The sequence below is a fragment of the Parasteatoda tepidariorum genome, chromosome 2 (assembly GCF_043381705.1).
Source record: "Parasteatoda tepidariorum isolate YZ-2023 chromosome 2, CAS_Ptep_4.0, whole genome shotgun sequence".
Lineage (NCBI taxonomy): Eukaryota > Metazoa > Arthropoda > Arachnida > Araneae > Theridiidae > Parasteatoda > Parasteatoda tepidariorum.
Window position 1 is genome coordinate 83,856,488 of NC_092205.1, and position 21,705 is coordinate 83,878,192.

Below are 21,705 nucleotides of genomic sequence, written 5' to 3' on the forward strand. Positions count from 1 at the left end.
TTGAAATCAAATATATATATATATATATATAATTCAGTTGATAATTTTTGACATTATGATAATTATAATATAAGTAATAATTATAATATTATGAGTAACTGAAATAGAATTCATATATTTTTGCTTTTGAATTAAAGCATAAAATACAATAAAATATAAAGTACCATTTTATATCAAATTTAGAATTTTTTTAAGAGTAAATTGCATCAGATTAACTTAAAATTAAACTTGCAATTTAACACCATCCTATGAATAATTAATCACGCTTTTAAAGGATCTTTCTTAAAAGAAAAATAGTTAAAAATCGAAGCTAACAAGCTTTTAGTTTTTCTAAAAGGTTGATGAATGGTTAAAAGAGGAAATTTACAGACTGGTTGTTAATATTTTAAGTAACAGGCTATTTATTTTCAACAATAAATTGGCCTTTGAAAACTTGATTCAGTGAAAGTGGAGAGCGATTTAAATAATTAATGACCAGTCTTAAGTTTCTAACAAAACTCTATTTACAATAAAAACCATTTAAAATAAATCACAATTAATTTTTTTTAAAAATATTTAATATTAAAGGACTACATAAAAAATAATTCTTTTAGAAATTAATAGATGGTGTAGTTTTTAATTTTCAGGACGAATTTAATAATTCCTAAGAATATTATGCAAATTACATATTCATTTAATACATAATTTTAGGTTACAGTAGTTTAGTTCGCTACTTGGATGCAAAAGTTTCAGAAACAACATTTCAAGTCCTTTTTTGGACTGTTCTTTATTTCTGATTTTATGGTTTACTTATAATTTTGACATTCTTAATACTTGTACGGATAATAAATTTTTAGATCTCGGTGGTTGTGCTGATTAATCATTTATCATATCTTTTACTTAGACTAATCTTTTTCAGACCTTTTTTTTCCTCTACTGAAAACTTTGCTATGGCAGAAGGTATAAGAATGTTGACAACAACTTTTCAAGTCTTTTTTTATGACTGTTCTTTAATTCTGATATTAATAACTTTTACATTCGAAAACCTTGTACCGATAGTAAATTTTTAGCTTTCGGAGGTTGCGCTGATTAATCATCATATCTTTTATCTTGACTAACCTTTTTCAGACTTTTTTTTCCACTACTGAAAACTTTGCTATTGCCAGAAAGTATAAGAAAGTTGACAACAACTTTTCAAGTCTTTTTAGGGCTGTTCTTTAATTCTGATATTAATAACTTTGACAGTCTGAAACCTTGTACTGATAATAAATTTTTAGAATGCGGGGCTTGTGCTGATGAATCATTCATCATATCTTTTACTTTGACTAATATTTTTCAGATAATTTTTTCCGATACTGAAAAATTTGCAATAGCAAAAAGATATAAGAATGTTGGCAACATTATTGCAAATCCTCCCTTCAACTGTTTTTCAATTCTGACGTTAAGGTTTACTTAATAACTTTGTTATCATTAAACCTCGCTCATTTAGTTAATTTTTAGATTTTGGAGGTTGTTGTGATGGATCATGCATCATATATTTTATTTTGACTAATCTTTTTCAGTCTTCTGTTCCGATACCGAAACCTTTAAAAAATTAAAAAGGTTTAAGAACGTCGAAAACGTTATAAGAACTTCAAAATTGAAGAATACTCAGAAAGAGGATTTGAAAAGTTTATTTCTGAAACTTTCAAAACGAGTACAGAAGCACATTTATATCAGGTCGAGGTTTCCTTGAGACACATTGAAACTGTATTCAATTCTTGTTATATTCTTGTGAATTTTTAAAGTTGTCTTATTAATTTAAAGTTATACCTTGTATACATATATAATAAAATAATTTATATAAATAGTTTTAAGTTAATTGCAAAATATCATAATTATTTACTAGAAATCATTAGAGAATAGAAAGAAAAATTGAGAAAACAAAGTGCATTTTAAAATTATTTTCGACCGGGTTATCAAACATTTTTAATTAATAGTTATGAGTATTTTGTTCCTACTTAACTCAGCAAATTGTTTTCTACATCAAAACTTGCAGAAGAAAAATTTTACAAATCGATACTGTAAAAATTATATACATTTCTCATGTTGAATTATAACTGAAACAGTAAGTCAGTCTTAAAAAATTAGAAAATATGAAATAACATTTTTAAACGGAAGAAGTAATTACATAGTCATTTTAAATAAACTTAAAAATGCCATTTTAATGATTACTGTGATAGTAAAATAAAATTAGAGATTAACAGGACATCAGAAATAAAAGCAAGACTGTTAATTGCTCACTCTCCCCTAAGAAAGTGGTAAATAGTTGCATTACCTTTTGAGGCGGAAGCAGAGAAGAATAATACTGCCTAGGAAAATTTTATATTGTTTTGTTAAAAAAAATTTTATGCTTAATTAAATACCCGAAGAAAAGAATATTTTATTTCGTAAACGTCGACCCAACAGACGACCCAATTCTGAGTTTACGACTACCAATTTTCAACTTCGTAACCTTCCAAATTTGAACACAATCCAGAACGCAAGGGAACTCCAGGATCTAATAGTTGGAGAAATTTGCCTTTTAGGAGTACTTTTTTGCTAGAACTAACACGCATTTGTGATACATGAAGAGGAAAACCATAAAAAAAACTCCCACAGTTAGCCTGATTGCAAGGGAACTCTAACCCACGATGCGTCAGCACTGTTGTCGGTGCAGACCATTCGAACCCGGGTTGCGAGTTATCTATTATATATATTATAGCCCCTTAGCCTCCATTTGTATATATATGTAGGAGTTTGTGGAGCATAAGAGGAAATAAAGACTAGTTTAATAATCAAACTTAACATTTGATAGATTAAAGAAATAAGTTTAACAGCGATATCATGACCGGTGTATGCTGCCTACTCGCATGGTTGCCGGATCAAATATGAATGCGAAATTAGATTGTTCTATGGAAAAGAGTTAAGAGTAAATTATCAATTCGGGACTTTTCCCGTCTGGACTCGATGGCACCGTGGATACCGGGGCTTTCCCTTCCGGGGAAGCTGGCTCCTTTCAACGAGAAGTAGATGATGCAATTTTTCCAAATATTATANATATATATAATGCCAAAGCCATATATATGTAATGCCAAAGGTTCTATGATATATCACGCAATATAAATAAAAAATTTGGTCACAAAATAAAGTAAATTGTATATATGAAAAATATAAGATTACATTTTATTTTTTTCATTCCTTTTTATTTAGTAACGTATTAAGTTTAGTTTTTAACGAGTAAAAAATCTTTAGATTACTTAATTTTAAATAAATAAAATCTTCTTAATTAACTCAGTTTATTTAAACTATTTTTAGATCAAATTTCCTGTTTTGAAATTCATGGGCTGAATAAATATTAGAATAAATGAAAAAAAAACATAAAACTATTCGAAAAGGCACTTACCGACTCGATTTAGCATATTACTTCGAACATCAAAGATAGTGTGACCGCTTAGCTTTAAAGTTCATTATGTCATTCTATTCTGAAGAAGTTCCTGTAAGTAAATAAGTTTTCTTTTAAGTCAGTAAGTTTAACTAAGATAAAACTTTAAAATCAAACATTCGCTCCTCCACAATTGTTTTTATGTGAATACTTCTTCAATGAAATCTATTTTAAATGTGCTTTAAATAAAAATATTAGCTTATTTAAAGATTATTGGAAGATTATTTAGAAGAATTTAGCTTTAAATTTCTGAGATAAATTAATTCTACAGTTATTGTTTGGGAACTATAGAAGTAAATATTTATTAAAACTTTTTTATTAAATTCGATTAAATAAGAAAATGATTATATTATTAAATTAGATTAAATATGAAAAACATTAAATATAGTGAAGAATTATTAAAGGTTGATAGTTAAAATTGCAACAAAATAGTAAGTTGAAATATTTAAGGAAAAGTTATTTTAAATGATATTTTTGAAAAATTAATAAAATATAAAAACGGGAAATTTTTTTCGATGAAGGTAATACTAAAACTTCAGACACAAATAAAAAAAAAGGTGAATTAATTAGATTGTGATTGAAATCACCCTTTTAAACCATGAAAATTGAGTCTTATTACGTGAAGATACGATCCTTAGATAGAAAGTTATTTGGTGAGATTTTTTTCTGCATTCTGAGCACAAAATTTACTATAAAACGTGTTTTTGAAAAATTCAATGTTTCTGAGAAGCACATAAAAAATCGTAGATAATAATTACGACTTTTAACGAACTATTTCTTACCGATACCTTCCTTTGCGACAACATTTTTACAAAATGCGGCCATTAATTTCCAAGACAAATTACTTAGTCCCGAAAATATTATGTGAATTACATAATTATCCTTCGGAATTCACGTCAATTCTGATGTTAGAATTCAACGACTTTCTCGTGTTTAAGTGTTATTCCTTCAGTTTCTTAATGATTTATAGAACCATCGTTCGGAATCTGAAATTTACTTTAATTCTGATGTTTTAATTGACTTCACAACTTCAACACGTTTAATTTTTGTCTATCTGATTTCTTTCATTAAATTGTTTAATCATCTTTCGGAATGCATTTTAATTCTGATGTTGGAATTCACTTAACGACTTAGATATGCTTAAGTCTTTTTCCTACACCTAATTTTTTTCTCTCTGGATTTTTGAATTAACGGGGATAAAATCTTCCTATTCTTTAGACAAACCATTTGCAAGCTTTTAGTTTTTGAAACTGAAAAAAAAATTGCTAAGACAACAAGGTTTAAACATGTCGTAAACATTAAGAACAATAGAATTAAAGAACTTTTCGACGTTCGTCAGTTCGAACGAAAGAGGACTTTAAAAGTTGTTTCTGAAGCTTACACAGCCCAGTACAGAATTGCACCGGTTAGTGGTTACTCCGAAATGCATTAAATGGGTATGTAGGTAATTCCCATACAATTTTCAAGAATTGGTAGAAGAGTCCTTGAAATTAAAACCGGCACCTTATATTTAAGTTGCTTAAGCTGTAAAATGTCTGTCATTTGAAATAATATGTTGATTCTAGTAAATATACAAAGAAATAGATAAAAAATTACAGCAAAGAATGGGAGACAAAAGCCAAAAAAGGGCTTATGATAATATTATTATAAATTTATTATAATAATATATAATAAATTTATTATTATAAATTTATTATAATAATATATAATAAATTTATTACTGTAAATTTATTATAATATAGTTAGGAATTCTTTTTTAGAAGCTGGGATTTTTTTTAATGTAATAATTACTTCTCAGAATTTTATGTCTATAGTTGATTAGAGTTAAAATGAGGACATTCGATGTCAATATTCAGTATTACAACATGGCCCAATATCTCCCTTTAATATTGACCCATAATATTTATATTGGACCGAGTATTATATTACCGGGTAGTGTACCCTACCAGTGGAAATAATTATAGGCTTTGAAAAAATAAAAACATAAAGTACAACTGCCTACATTATTCATTCGATGACTGGAAACAATAATTTTAAACTTTCTTAAAATTCTTTCTAAGCATTATTAATAGTTGAATTTATTATTAGAAATTTATCTGTTTTTAGGCTTCGCTCTGGCTAGCACTTATCTGGCATTCCCAAAACGGGAGGTGTGTTGCGAAGAAGATTGGCTGAGTGTTTCATCAGCCATGAATGTAAAGCAACACGTCCCCTAAAAGGGCATTTATTGGTTAATGGTTATGGTTGGAAGACAAGACAGATAGAAAAACGAGAAGAAAAAAAAATAGCAAGAAAAAACAAGAAAAAGAAACAAATGCAAAATTAAAAATGGGAATTGATCTAATGATGTTTCGAAGCTTTGGACTAAGCTTTGTTCCAAGTTTGTCCATACATTCCAGTTTTCTTTCATCAGAACAAACTTCCTGGACAACTCGGTGACCGGTGACTTATGAAACATGATTAAACAGTTAATTTAAGGTATACAAATAATGTATAGTAAAACTTAATAGTTAAGCATGTATATCGTAAGTCTTATTTTTTTATGTATACAAATAATGAATGATATGCATTTTAATAATGTTTATACAATTTAATATTTTAAGTAACAAACCGAAAATTTCAAACTAAAGTTAAATGAATAGTTTAGAGCATAAAAACTTTTTATGTCAAAAATCAAAAAAAGTGTCCTTAAGTTCTTGACACACTTGCATTTTCTACCATGTTTCATCTGTTAGAGACTCTAATAGTCGAGCTATTCTTTTATAATTTTTAAACATATACTGAATACTAATTGAATTTCACTAGTGGGAAAGAATTTAAAATAGTGACACAGTTATGTTGAAGACTCACTCGACTGGGGGATATTTGACAAGTTAATAACAAACTTTTATTAGCAAAATTTTCATTGAACATATGTTCTAGTCTAGACAAAGTATAATTAATAACACATTTCTGGATAACCTGACATGTTTTATAGTTATAAGGATATTGGCGAAGCGAAAAATTAGTTAAGTGCACTCCATAAAAGTGATAGAAAATCGCTCCCCACTCCCATTATTGCATACGCAGCATTTTGTGTATTTTAAAGACATGATAGGGAAAAAACGTAACTTAAACCACATGCTCTATTCGAGATTTTATTTATTACTATAGTGAATAACTAAGATCCAGAGACGGAAGAGTGTGCTCCGAATCTTTTCAAATTTTCTATTCAGAATGTTCCTTTATTTGTCCACATTACGAACGAGACATTTCCAAAATGACTATGTTATTTTTAAAAATTAAAATGATTCTGTAATTAAAAAAAAACAGTATAAATTTATGTAGGAGTTAGAGAAAAAAGCAAGGACAATAGTTTAATAATGAAACTTAACATTTTATGAAAAAGAAGAAAATAAGTTTAACAGCGATATTATGACCGGTGAGAGCTGCCTACACGCAGTGTTGCCGGATCAAGAATGAATGCTAAATTAGATTGTTCAATGGAAAAGAGTAAGAGTTATTAATTTATTCGGGACTTTTCCCGTCTGGAATCTATGGCACCGTGGATACCGGGGATTTCCCTTCTGACCTGGCTTTCAACGAGGAAGTAGATGATGCAATTGGCCCAAATGTTACATTTATTTTATTCAGAAAATAAGTTCACCAGCATTTAACACCTGATGACCATTTTCACAGCATCGAACTAATGAGATGTTCAGTTTCTCAATTCATATTCCATAAGAACTTCCATATCAATGAAAAAGCTTAACAATTGAACATTTCTATTGATTTTCCATTGCAAATAAAAATGTATTCATTAACGAATTTTCTTATATTATAGGCTGTGTTTTTCTACAAAGATAAACGAATGAAGAGGGCATAATCTACATGTATAGAAACTTTCGCAATTTAAAGGCAAAGATAAGAAACTTACTCCCCTTTCGTTAGCCTAAAAGTACACCCAATGACTTCTGAAACTTAAAATCATAAATTACCCAAACCGAGTTATTTCATTGGGCTAATTAAGGATAAACAGGATGACTAAAAATACAATGATGATTTATTTTAAATGTGATGGCTTATTAATGATTCTGATGATTCATTAATGATAATGATTTCTATCATTATCATTAATAACAAATACGATTTATTTCTTATAATTAATAATGTATATAATATAATACGCTAAGATGCATGAAAACAAGGAGTATGAGTGTTTTTACTTATTTTTCACATGAACCAAAAATGGATATTTTAAATTACCGCAAAATAATATTTTATAATTCAAAAGAAATAATATTTTTTAATACACGGATAATATTCTTTATTTACTTAATTCTCAAAAGTTTCTATTATGGAAATTTTTCAGGCATTAAAATTTTTGTAATACTTTCAAAAATGCATTATTCATAATAAGTTTTCAAGATTTAAATTTAAAAATGACTGATATTGATTTAAAACCATGCGAGCAAAAATTTGTAACCAATTAAATTTTAAAACTGTATTTAGCAACCTGAAAAATATATTGCACGGGTTAAGTTTAACCTCGCATTGTATATAACTTAAACAAAGTGTAACTGAAATAATATCAAAGTTCTACTTTATTAAATAACTTCATTGGCTTCCAAATTAAGAAAAGGAAATTGATTAATGATATCGATTAAGATTAATATATTTTCCACCGATAATAAGTATATCGATAATATCGTAACGATAATTCCAATTATCGTTACGATATCATAATTTTACTATTAATAAGCTTTTCCAATTACGATCAAAAGATTTCCATCTGCATTTTTCAGAAACCTACTAAGTTTTTTAATCAAATAAAATATATATAAGTGATTATTAAAATCTTTCGTTTAAATGAGTTTTTTTAAAGGCTCTAAATCAGATAAGTTATTAAACACGGGTAAGCGTGTTTATTATTGAAATAAGAGAAAGTAAAACATTTTTCCAAACAATACAGAGCAAAACATTAATCGAAAAAAGTAATTTATTTTTTCGCTACAGTACTAGAAAATATTTTTATATTTTTATTTCCAAAAATACTTTTTCGAGACAAAAAAAAACTGTATACTATCCAAAATAAACATTAACCAATAGAATTGCGGAAAAATATAAATAACCTCATTTAAATATTATGACCCACATAAATTAACATCTTTGTGACATTTATTACTTCTGACAGACGAAGGAATTTCAGGAGCCGTACTCGACAGTCCTAGGCTCCATACACCATATTCCATTTTTCGAACGAATAAAATTTAAATCATAGTAAGAGTTGGTGCGATTTTAGTAAATGTTGTTTTTGTGAATTGCATGCATTTCTAGATTTATAGAGGAGATAAAAAATATTAACTATCCTCTTAATGGTCATTTTAACATAAAGTTAGCATATTGTTCGAGCTCGAGGTCGGATGTTTTATCATAACCTTGAAAATAAATTGAACTTTTTGAAGGTTGTTTGGATTAAGCAAAAATAGAGTGTTCTGTTTTGGGGTTTAGCTGAGATAACAAAGGCCTAATTGTGTTTATCACGAAAGTTTCTCTTTTTTTTATTTTATGCTAAAAGTCAGTTTATAATTTCTTGCATGTTGCAAACACTTGGTAATAAGTTAAGTTGAGATTTATAAAACATATTGAAATTAAATATAAAGTTCGAAGTTTTTGCGACAAAACGATTATATAAATTAATTATATAATAATTAATTAATATTTTATAAATTATGTAAATTTATTATATAAAAATAAATTAATATTATATAGATTATATAATTATAAAATAATATGAATTAATTCTAAGATATTGTTACAATTTATTTTAATAATATCCCCAGAAGGCAAGGTTTCAAAATTCCGGACTTTTTCAAGAAAGGCTGGAAAGGCTAGATGGTTGTTAAAAAGATCGGTTTTTATTTAAGAAGGCGGTATTTATTGGTTTTTTGACATTTTATATTTTATTTATTATTTCATATTTTATTCAATATTTTATATTCATATTCAAAATTAACATACACGTATTTAAATAAATTTTATTAATGACAATTCAGTAAAATAATCTAAGGGAAATATATTTTATTAATTTTACTTTAGCTTAAGGACATTTATTCCATTAATTGATAAAATATTATTAATTTTAATGATATGAATGCTGCAGTATATTTGCTTCAAAACCAGATATTTTTTATTTGAAATTGTTCTAAATATTTTTCAATTATGTTCTAATTCATCCTAACTGTTCTTTAAATAGATTCGGAGTAATTATTTTTTAAATAATTTTACATCTTCTATAAATTATGCCTTTACTGTAAAACTCTAAAATTATTGTTCTTAACGCTAGTAAGGTTAAAGCTTGTGCTCCTAACTGTTTTGAAAGGGAGAAATTGTTGCACCAAATTGTTCCTAAGATGCAATCACATAAATGTAGAAATTTTGTATCTATTTTATATTATTGAAGTTTTTAAAAATATTAGTTCGAATGGAAATCCGGCATTTTAATTTGATCCAATCTTTTTGAAGTGGTTAACAAAACATTGTTGTTTCTGAGGGGAGAGGGGCTAAAATCCGGCAACCCTGCTAAAAAGATGCTTAACTTAAATTTTATTGCAAAAAAATTCCAAAAGCTTTTTTTCACGGGTGTTACAATATTACAGATAATAACAGTTAATTGACCGAATAACAATTTTCTGAAAGAATTAGTGTAAATGTCTTACTAAAAATGTATTAGTTTTTCAAATGAAATGTTCTGCAATGTGGACATACATTGAATCTAATGCGAGGAAAAAATACGCGCAGTTGTAAGACAAACAAACAAATAATGAATAAATAAATACAACTATTGTGAAAACGTAAATATAAAATGTTTCTGCTTACACTGTAAAATTTTTTAGTTTACCTAAACATCGAAAATAGTGACAACTATTCCCCTACAAGATTTTTTACACAGTAAATCTGTGTTTTTCAAGCTTTACTTCTAAAACTCAGAATATATATTTTCGTGAATAGCGCCTTTATTGTTTTTGTTATCTTTGCTTAGAATTTGCATCATTCGGCCACTTGTTTTTTTTTTCTTTTTGCATTTTTGCTGACTCGTTTGAATACTGTCCCAGCAAAAGTTACCTAATTTCTTTCTTTTTGAATAAAGATATGCGGAATTTAATCAGCTTTGGTTTAATAAATAAAAATTTTTTTTGTTCATTATTCACTGTTAAAATTTTCATTCTAAAATTATGGTAAAATAACTGGCAGCTGTCTGTCCATCCGATTAACCGTAAAGCTTGCGGTAAAGAACATTTTTTTACTTTATGGTTTTGAAATAATTTACAAAAAGTATGGTTATAAGACCATGAATACAAAACTATACGGTTTTTTAACCATTTACAACTAACATTTTTCAAAAACGTGAAAAAAAATTATTATTTAACTAGGCATAGGAGCTCGGCTTTTCGTAAGGTAATGGACATTGGAGAGTGCCGGACACTGGAAATTCTTCATGTGTTGAAGGGAATGGAGGAAATATTGTAGTGTCAACACTAGGATTCGAACTCTAGTTCTGTCGGACATGAGATTGACAGATAAGCCCGCTCGGCTATGATATGTATTCAGTTGCAAAGAACTAAGTAGCTTCATTGGGTGGTTCTAGTTGGTGCGATAAAATTCTGGTTGTTTAACCGTATTAGATGAAAGCAGTCAATAAACAATTTTTCTCAAAATTTACAGTTTGATTACCATTTTATTTATCGTTATTTGACTGTTTTGCTTAAATATGGTAAAAAAACCACTCAATAATTTACTATTTAACCTTTTTTCCGAGAAATTTCTAACAGTGTTGTTCTATCTTCATGTATTTTACCTCAACGTAAAGCAAAAATCAGATTAATTATCCTTTCTAGTTTATTTTTGCTTTTGCATATCATCTTCCCCGTGAATCCAAAAGACAAATGTGAATCTTCTACATTTTCTTTTTACTAAGAACTCCTGTACGACATACCCTTATTTTGTTTTGTCTTTTTATGAAACTTGCGTCTATGTTAGAATTAACAACTAAATTTACTAATTTTTCTAATCAAAATTAGCACTACATTTCAAAGTTGAAGCATTGATCCGTAGTCTCACGACTTTGAAGTCAATTTAGCTGAGATGATAACTTTCTGACTTAAGTGCTTTTTACTGAACGAAAACAACTCGTATTTGCAAGAAACTATTAAAAGATTTTATTATCTGAGATCAGTATACAAACGCATCAACCATAACTGTAATTCAATATGTCTAAAGAGTGAAGTGCTTTATTAACTGTTGGATTTTAGAAACAAAATACTTGCCTACTTTGGAGACAAGTTGAAAACAAAAATAAGCACAAAACACTCGCATGCGAGATCCACCATTCAACAGTGGCTGTAATTGCTTTAATAAACATTAAGGAGTGTTGTAATTATGGATTTTTTTTTCTGCAGCTACTTTTCAGACAACTTAAGAGAAAGTAGAACAAAGATGTATAATCACCTGTTCCATGCAAATAGGTAAGCTGCGTCAACACGGCAGAACACTGAAGACTTGCCGTTTCTTGGAATTAAGGAATAACTTAAGATGTGGGTGAGGGTTTCCAAACAAACAAGTATTAATGTCACGGTAAAGTAACCTTTAGAATCCGTTACTAATGACGACTTCTTGTTTTTGTTTTTTTTGCGTATGGCGTTTCTAATTTCAAAATGTTCTATTTCATATTATTTCTGTAAATGTTTATTTTGATGATTTTGAATTCTGGTCTACTGGTTGTCTCGTCTAGATGCGAAGTCCAAATGAATGCTATCACCTGGATGCCATCATCTGTTTTAACTTCGAAGGAATGCACAAGGGTATTTTTTCAATAGTTCTAACAAAGAAATGTTTATCCAAGTTTTTTTGAAATACTTGATGCCAAATTTAATGATAAAAATTCGAAAGAGCGAAAGCGAATATATTATATATTTTGAGGCTACTTTGACCTTGGATGGTTATATATATATATATATATATATTCGAAATGCTTCTGTTGAGAAGGAATGCTTCTTGAAAAGAACCCTTACGGTTATTCTATTTGGGCTGGAATGGCTGGGTTGGTAGGACGTTGAGCTTATATTCGTGAAGACGGGAGCTCGAATCCCACCGGCCAAAGAATCCCCTTGTATTAAAAGCTTACTGGTGCACGTTAAATCTGTCGTGGTCACAGAGTCCTCCAAACACTTAAGTTTTTTGTCAGCAGATTTTTATTTTATTTCTATTTATATTGCATAAGACAAAATAAAGTTTGTAAGTACCATAATGATTCGGTGGGGAAATAATGTATTTTATTAAATTGAATCCCCGAGTCGAAAGAAATTTTAAATTCGTAGTTTTTGTTTCTTTTTTTTTTAATGTATTTCCGTCATTTCTTAAAATTCGAGTTACTGGAAGTGTTAAATTTATGTGCAATTTCCTTATAATTTTCTAAATATTTTATTCCATTCACATTATTTCAATATTTATTTTGAAAATTTTGATTTCCAGTCTAAAGATTGTGTCATTGAGTGCAAATCTATATACTCAGTCCGATTATACTTTGACTGCATACACAAGTGGATTTATTCTACGATTGAAACAAGGAAATGGCAGCGAATGTAACATAAGACTTGGATAACGAACGAAGCTTTGACGCCCTTGGATTTGTGTGGGGTGGTTATTTTGAAGCCAATTTGCTAATTCTTAAATAATTCTGGAGAAAAAAAAATATGTTGCATAGACAATAAAAGATTGGAAAAACCGTGAGGATTTGGCTCATTAGGGAAAATATATATATGGAGTAGAGGGATAAAACCTCGAGTGTCAGCCCGTAGAATTTTATTAATTTGGTTTTTATTTTGTCCAATATTTATTTTTTCACCTATGCATTTGGAGGAGCTGGAAATGTGCTGTAAAGGAGAGCAGAAAATGTCAATTTTCCGTTTAATTTTTCAAAAATTGAGTCTAACCCGGAAGTAAAATGTCAGATACACTATCTGTTGTGGATTAGTTTTTTTTCTTCTTATTTTTCAAATAAAATGAATAATCTCTGATGAAAATAAAATGAATTATTTCTTATTTTTCAAATAAAATGAATAATGAATAATCGTATCTATATAAAATATTAAAAAAATCATAACAACAGAAAACGCAAAAAATAGTTTATAATGGAAATTTTGATTATGTCTGATCAATTTTTATCAGAAACTGAAACAAATAGTAGAGATGGCTTTAAAAATTCCCAGATGTATTAGATACAATCTGCACAATTTATAAATTGCTATTCAAAATGTTCTTTTTCCTCAAACAGATAAGTTTTAATAATGTCCCAGCAAAGAATTTATAAATATCATTATTTACTCTATATATCAAGCAACAAGCATTTGCTTCATTATATTTAGTAAAAATTATTGTTGTTAAAAATAAAGAAAGAATATAAAATAACAATAGATAAATAAATAAAGCATTATAAAGAATACAACAAAGTGGAAAAAATGAAAAAAACGCACACTATTTTGAAGAAAAAAATTTTGAAAATGTAAAGCATTTGAGAGAAATATTCAGGAAACATGCATCAAAAAAAGTTTAAAAGCCGATCGAGGAATTCATACATAAAAAAATATGATCATTATTTTTTTCTTTCTTTTTGGTGTAGTATGACGAAAATAAATAGTTACATTTAAAAATCAATCGTAGCATTTGTCACATGAAAGATACATTAAATCAGTCTAACAAATATAGAATAATTATAAAAATTTCAAATGCATTCAATTACTTGTTTGCTAAAACATCGTTAAAAGTTCTTCTTAAAACACTTTAAAATTCACTAATATAGTTATTAGATATTTTTTAAAAAAATCAAAGCAAATAAAATGTAATTATTATGAATAAGATAAATTATGTTTATTTACCAATGAATGTGAGTAAATAAAATACATTGATTGGTAAATAAACACAATTTATTTCCCGAGACATTTCTTAAGGAAATAGTTTCCCTTGAGGAAAGAATATAATGTAGTTATTAGAAAATAACTTAGAAAAAAATATTCCAATTCAACAATAAAGATTTATATCTTCTGCAGTATTTTATTTTTAAAAGTGTATTAACTTCCGGGTGTTAATCAAATTGTACTTTTTTTTTTTGTTTTTTTTTTGTTTAAAGACGAGGTCGTTTATTTGCCTCGTGCCGCTCGTCAGTGTTTCCCTTCCCCCTTTAAAAGTCGATATTTTTCGCAAAAACAAAGAGCATTTTATCAACAACTACACAATTTTGTAGTTTTGTTTGAGAAAATTTTGTCAATATGTTACCTGCAAAGAAAGGTAGATTATTTGATTTGAAAAATAATCATCTATAATTGAAATTATTTATTTTACCTTATAAAAAAAATTTGTAACTTAAAAATAAAAAAAGTGAGAAGTCGTTTCACTTGTTTAAGAAACAGCTAATAATTCAGATATGTTGCGTTTTATATCGTTGTTTTTTTCAAAGTTTGCATTTTTTAAAAATCTTAATAAAAATGTTGGCTTTTTAGGAAAACTGAGGAGAATAAACTAGCGATATTTAAAAGAGGAATACTCATAGCCATTTTCGGAGCTCTTAAAAAACAGTGTATGATGGATTCAGCACAATTACGAATTACACAAAAAATTTAAGCAACCAATCATAACTTCAGTTATCAAATCCTATTGAATAAGATGGCTGGGTCATATCTACAGAATGGTTGATGATGACCCAGTTAAGTAGCTGACTTTTGGAAAGCTTACAGGCAACCGAAAAAGGGAAAGACCAAACATCAGATGAAGTGATTCTGTGAAAAAAGATCTTAAAATCATACAACAATAGGTGGAGAAATCTAGTGTCTGATGGAGCCAGATGAAAACAACTAGTTGGAAAAGGGTCATACCTTTACTAGGCTGTCATGCTGATGGAAGAGTAATATAAATGTTAAAATCAATGTATAGCAACATGTAATCTTTTCCTCTATGTATTTTTTGTTGTTGTAATGTTTGATTGAAATCAACTCAAACGGGAGCTTATAAAATAAAGATCTCGAGGAACAAAAATAAACATTTTTAAAACAGTTGATAAATATTCAATATTAAAAGAAAAGAAATGAAAAAAGTCAATGGAAAAATACTTAATGTCGCTATAATTTTCAAACAAATTAAAATCTCAAAAAAAAAAAAAAAAAANAAAAAAAATAAATAAAAAATCCTGTTAAAATAATAAATAAAACTGGCCCTTTCAGCATTTTAAATTTCTACTCCGTAGTTGCATTTCAGTGAACAGAGGATCTCTCCACATGTTTTCTTTTTATCATAAATTTAATAGTTAATAGTTCTTGAAATAATTATTGAATTTCAAATATTTATATCTATCGTACTCCCTGTACATTTTTTACTTTCTCTTATAATTTCATGTTTCCAAATCTCTTAGTTTTTGTACAACTTTATAAAATGTAACGTTATGTTGAACACACAAAAAGCAAACAGCCACAGCATTTACAATATTTTTAATATAAAGAGAAATATACAATTTCGTCATAAATAGACCTGTGCTCCAATTTTAATTTTTTTTTATTAGAAACTACTTTGATAAATTTAAATTTCACGAAAATAATTAGTTTATCTTAGAGAAATTTACATGTAATGCGTGAAATATTTTTTGTAGTTTAATGTCTTGAAATTATTTATTCTTTTACATACTATCAACTATGAAAAATTGTAAAAAAATTGACGATAGTTTGAGAGATGGAGATGAATTTTAATACTTTTTAGAAATATTCTAATAGAAGTAGAAGAATAAAGAGCGAAATTTTTAGAATTTTTTTTTTTAAATTATCTTTTACACTTTCTTATAAAATATACCTTCATCTTAAAATAATTGGCTAATTTTAAAACTTTTTCATACTTTAATTTAAAAGTATATTTATAAAGTATAAGCAAAGTATATTTAGTTCATGAAATTTTAGTTATCATTAAATTATAAAACATCAAAGACGTAAATGAATAAGTTTATTCGTAAAAAAACTTTTCAGCATATTTTAGGTGTTTTTTTATTTAAATAATAGTTATTTTTTAAGTATTAGAGTTTTTAATTTTCGGTAACTTTAAAAGGAAGTAGTACATATATTTATGATATGAAATTTTTATATAAATTTACTGCCCTTTTTCATTAAAAAATTTAAAAGAATGAAACAAAAAAAGTATTATAGTTATCAGCAAATTTAAATTAAAACTTTGGAAAATAATTTATGTATAGAATTGACTTTTAAAGTAACTTCAAAAAATGCTTGTAGTTGATGTTTTTCAGCTAGTAGTCAACAATTCATTTTTTTATGCATTTTTAATATTTCATTTAAAATGCGGATTGTTTTAAAAAATATTTTTCTGACGGAAAAATTAGCAGGCATCACATATTTAACCACAAAGTCAATAGTAGATTGAATGTCGAGTATTATGAAACAAAATATGGAGGCCGTACTATTTTTTTCAAACTCAAATAAAATTTTTTACTCAATGTAATATAATCCAACACATTTTGAATGTTTAATGACTATAAATACGAATACGTTGCATTAAAGTAAAGAAGTGTTTCCATTTTATTAATTTCAAGCAATCTTACTTATACAATGCTGTGATATATTGCCCATTTTGAACGTTTAATGCTATGAAAATGAATATGCTGCTTTAAACTCTAGAAGCGGTTTTATTTCGTCAAACTCAAATAGCATTACTTACTCAATGCGATGAAATCAAGCATATTTTAAATGTTTAATGCTATAAAATTAATTTATGTATGGAATTGACTTTTAAAATAACTTCAAAAAATGCTTGTAGTTGATGTTTTTCAGCTAGTAGCCAACAATTCATTCTTTTATGCATTTTTAATATTTCATTTAAAATGTGGATTGTTTTAAAATATATTTTTCTGACGGAAAATTAGCAGGCATCACATATTTAACCACAAAGTCAATAGTAGATTGAATGTCGAGTATTATGAAACAAATTATGGAGGCCGTACTATTTTTTTCAAACTCAAATAAAATTTTTTTACTCAATGTAATATAATCCAACACATTTTGAATGTTTAATGGCGATAAATACGAATACGTTGCATTAAAGTAAAGAAGTGTTTCCATTTTATTAATTTCAAGCAATGCAATCTTACTTATACAATTCTGTGATATATTGCACATTTTGAACGTTTAATGCTATAAAAATGAATTTGCTGCTTTAAATTCTAGAAGCGGTTTTATTTCGTCAAACTCAAATAGCATTACTTACTCAATGCGATGAAATCGAGCATATTTTAAATGTTCAATGCTATAAAAATGAATATGTTGCGAAATGTAAAAAAAAATGCAATAGTTCCAATTAAAAAAAAACTACATTATAAGCTGTATCTGTCGCAAGAGATAATTAACAATAACTCCAATGAACAATATCCTTCGTAAGAAGAGAATTAGTTAAAAAAAATATGCAAAATGAATAAAGAAAAGCTTAGTAGGATATTTAAAGTTTATGGACCATATACTTTTCGATATAGTATAAAATTAAACTTCTTAACTCTGCTTTTCAAAGGCTCATCTTCGCTTATTTTGAAAATGGCGCAAGACATCGAAATGAAGAAAAGCTACAGTTTTGTGAAAATGAAAAGCGTTTTTGGTTTATTTTTTTAATATTTAAAAACTTACACCAATGCTGCATTACTTGGGTTATTAAAAATTTACAAAAACTGAACATAATGCAGTTATTATGATAATTTCCAGCTAGGTGGAAAAATGTCGCCAAATTGGCGATTTTTAAAAAAAATTTAATAACTTCTAAAATATTAGAGTCATTTTTTTCGCTCAATAAGCCCAGATAATTCTTTACGGTAAGATTATATATCTAGTTTAAAATCATCAAGCTGCTAAAAGTGTAAAACACTTAAATTGTGGCTTTTTAATTTTCTTTGGCGAAAGAGCTTCGAAAAACAGCGTTAATTGATTATATCATATATTGCTATAAATCAAACCTCTCTCAAAATCCGTGGAGAAAAAAAAAGAGTTTCATTTTCACTCAATGCTGCTTTATAAAAACCCTAGCTACATATATACCGGTGTTCATTTTAATATGAGCAAGAAAGTATATACTCAATAAATCGTTATTGATCAACTCTACTAAATCATACACGAAACTGAAAGACACATACCGACACAACTAATTAAGCAAAAATACATGCATTTATTTTAATAATTAATTACTCCCTTACTTTACTACATACTTTACGTTATTAAATTAAGCAAAATACGTTTTTAGAAGTCGAAATAAAGATTAACTACAAAATGATACTACCAAATGATACTAAAGTATCATTTGGCTAAATGCTTTTATTTGAGATTAACCATAAGAAATTAAAAACCTAGATTTTACTTGTAATAACCAAAAGAAGAAAAACAATAAATAATTCATTAAAGCATGCAGTAAAAATAATTTTTTTAATTATTAGAGCTGCAAATTAGCAAATCACTCATAGTATAAAATATTCATCAAAATCATTGAAAACTCTTTCTTTGGGATATAACACTCAAACCGGTGTTCAGAGAAAGTTTGAAAGCAGTTAGTTAGATGGAAAGTGTCCTCAAATATATTTACACCGAATTTGCTACGGATCGATCGCCTCAGAATTGCGGAATTGTATAGGTTACATGCACTCATACATCTAAACATTCTTTTTTATTTATATAGATTTAAACATTGAAAAATGAATCATCTTTATATTTAAGACATCTGACTAGTATAAATATATGATTTTGAGCAAAATATTTGAAATTGAGTTAATTATACATTTAGAATTCCTGTACTCTTAGCTTTCAAAAAATACTTTACTTTTATTTCTACTACAATTATTTACAAAGTTATAGCAGTTTTTGTATGATACCTTTAGTGATTAATTAGAAACGATTAATAAGAGTACTGTTATAAACCTAAATCGTCATGTATTTTGCATAGCTCTGATTTTAAACTTATAAACTTTTAAATCTGCAACATACATTTCCTGCATTTGTATCCATAATTAATAAAAATTAATAACAATATTTCCTTATTATAACCGTTTCGTGTAAATTAATTAATATCATTTAATTTTCTAAAAAGATTGCTTTCAAATAAACTTAAATTTTTTTCAATATAAATTATTAGATAAAACGGGTAAAAATTAAAAAATACCTTAAATACATATTCGCTAATATTACATATTCGTTATTTTATTAATATTTAAAGAAAGTATTAAGAGAATGACTCTAATATTATTTTATTATTTATTTATTATGCGTTTCTAAATTCATAATTAATGACAGCTTAAAAATCAGAAATAAATAGTTTTTTTCCTCACTTCGTATTATTTTTAACTTTCCTAAATGTTTTATTCATAAAAAAAAAACATAAATAAAATCAACTTTCTCTCAAAATTGAAAGCGACGACTAAATATGAAAAGAAATAGTTTTTTTTAACGGTTGGTATCATTTAAAAATGAGTGTACTCGTTGAAGTGTAAAGAATCTGACTGGCTTTAAAGCTCAAAAAACATTTGAAGCATTAAGCTCTTGTTACTTACTCAAACTAACTTTTTTTTCTAAACGAAAGAGTTCAATGATAACATTTTTTTCCCTTAGTTTTTAAAAAGTTAAAGCACTGAAGCATTTATTAATAAATTATTATAGTTTGGCACTGATAGGAGTTTTTAAATTTTAAATGGTTTTTTTCATTTCTTGTCTTATATGGATATTGGGTAATGTTTGCTGCGAAAAGTTCATTAAATAAAAATGGATGCTATTTTTAGCAGTTCTTGCAGCTAGTAAAAATCATGTTGTTTTTCCTCCAGTTTTAAGAAGAACTTAAATAATGCACATTTTAATTTATAACCAGCCTGATAATGCGTGTTATAGTGGCATTCGCCTCCCAATGAGGTGCCCCAGGTTCGAATTCTTCGATGTCTGGTCAATATTAATTCTATACCAGGCTGGCACCGACCACAATACTGACGAAAACTATCCTCAGTGGTAGACGAATCATGGGCTAGAATCCTATTGCAGACAGTCTAGTCGTGGGAGGTTTTCGCGTTTTTCCTCTACATGTAGCGCAAATGAGAATTAGTTCCATCAAAAAGTCTTTCACGAAGGCTAGTTTATCCGGATTTTTGATTGAGGAGATCTCTTTTCTTCTGGATTGAGCTCAAAATTACAAGGCTAGGGAGTTGAACATTGATTGTGGTAAACTCTAAATTGGATCGGCTATTCAATGACGATTATAAAATAAAAAGCTGGTGCAAAGAGCCTACAGGGAAGGCTACCTCTGTGTAGGGACTTCATCTATTTACGACCACTTTTGAGAGGCACGGAATTGTTTCAATAGAATTTTTGTTAGGAGAGACCATCTTTAAGGTGATCTTCAGAACAGACCATCAAAACCTCTCTTAGCTTCCGAGTACCTCCGCATCTGATGCGGAAAAGGTAAAATAAAGAAACACGAAAAAAATATCAAAACAAGAAATTAAAAAAAAAAACAAATAAGTAGATTCAAATGTATTTAAAATATTTACTAGTGGCTCCCTTAAAGCTCTTTTTGACAATATTTGAAAGAGATCGGTTTCAGTCAGAGCGAACTAAAGACGATGCTTTTAATGATTTATGTTAATTTAGAAAAAAATTAAGTTAGAAAATATTTTAGAAAAAATTCAGCATCTCAAACAAACAATCCTCTTCTCATTATTTTATTAAAGCAAATCAATTCTTATAACATAAAACTGAATGAAAACTTAGACAAGAGCGTGATTGTTTATTTATTTAAAATAGTTCTATCATTCACAATAGATCAAATTGTTTTTACACTTATTAATATCAGTTGGGATCATTATATTGAAGCTAAATCTTGTTCATCGATTTGGTTTTCATGAAGACAAGAAAAGTGGCATCTCCGCCACCTAAATATAACACTAAGAAAAATTAAAATCGCTTGCAAAAATCAATTGCATATTGACGTCAATTTAGGTAACCTGCTATATAAGAAAGACCAACCTTCCTTAACGAACTTTTACTGTAGAACAGAGAGTGGTCGCTCCGGAGAGTCACTGTAATACATTAATGCTTGAGAAAGTTGTAACACTATGAAGGAATTGTCTGAATTTAATGGAATTTGTTCCACATATTATTGATAGTAGTAGTAAAAAAAAAACGCATGCATTAGTGGTATATGCGCAATCGCTTTGTAATTCTAAT

The 21,705-nt window shown here is 27.6% G+C and overlaps 1 protein-coding gene across 2 annotated transcripts in view; it reads right to left on the reverse strand.

Moving 5' to 3' along the window:
- The window catches only part of LOC107453385 (calcitonin gene-related peptide type 1 receptor), a 397,139-nt gene that overhangs the window by 283,081 nt on the left and 92,353 nt on the right, over positions 1–21,705 (reverse strand). For both annotated transcript variants that reach the window (XM_071177835.1, XM_071177833.1), the window contains exon 2: positions 3,404–3,494. The gene's annotated coding sequence lies outside the window, so the exon portion shown is untranslated. The remainder of the gene's footprint in view (positions 1–3,403; positions 3,495–21,705) is intronic.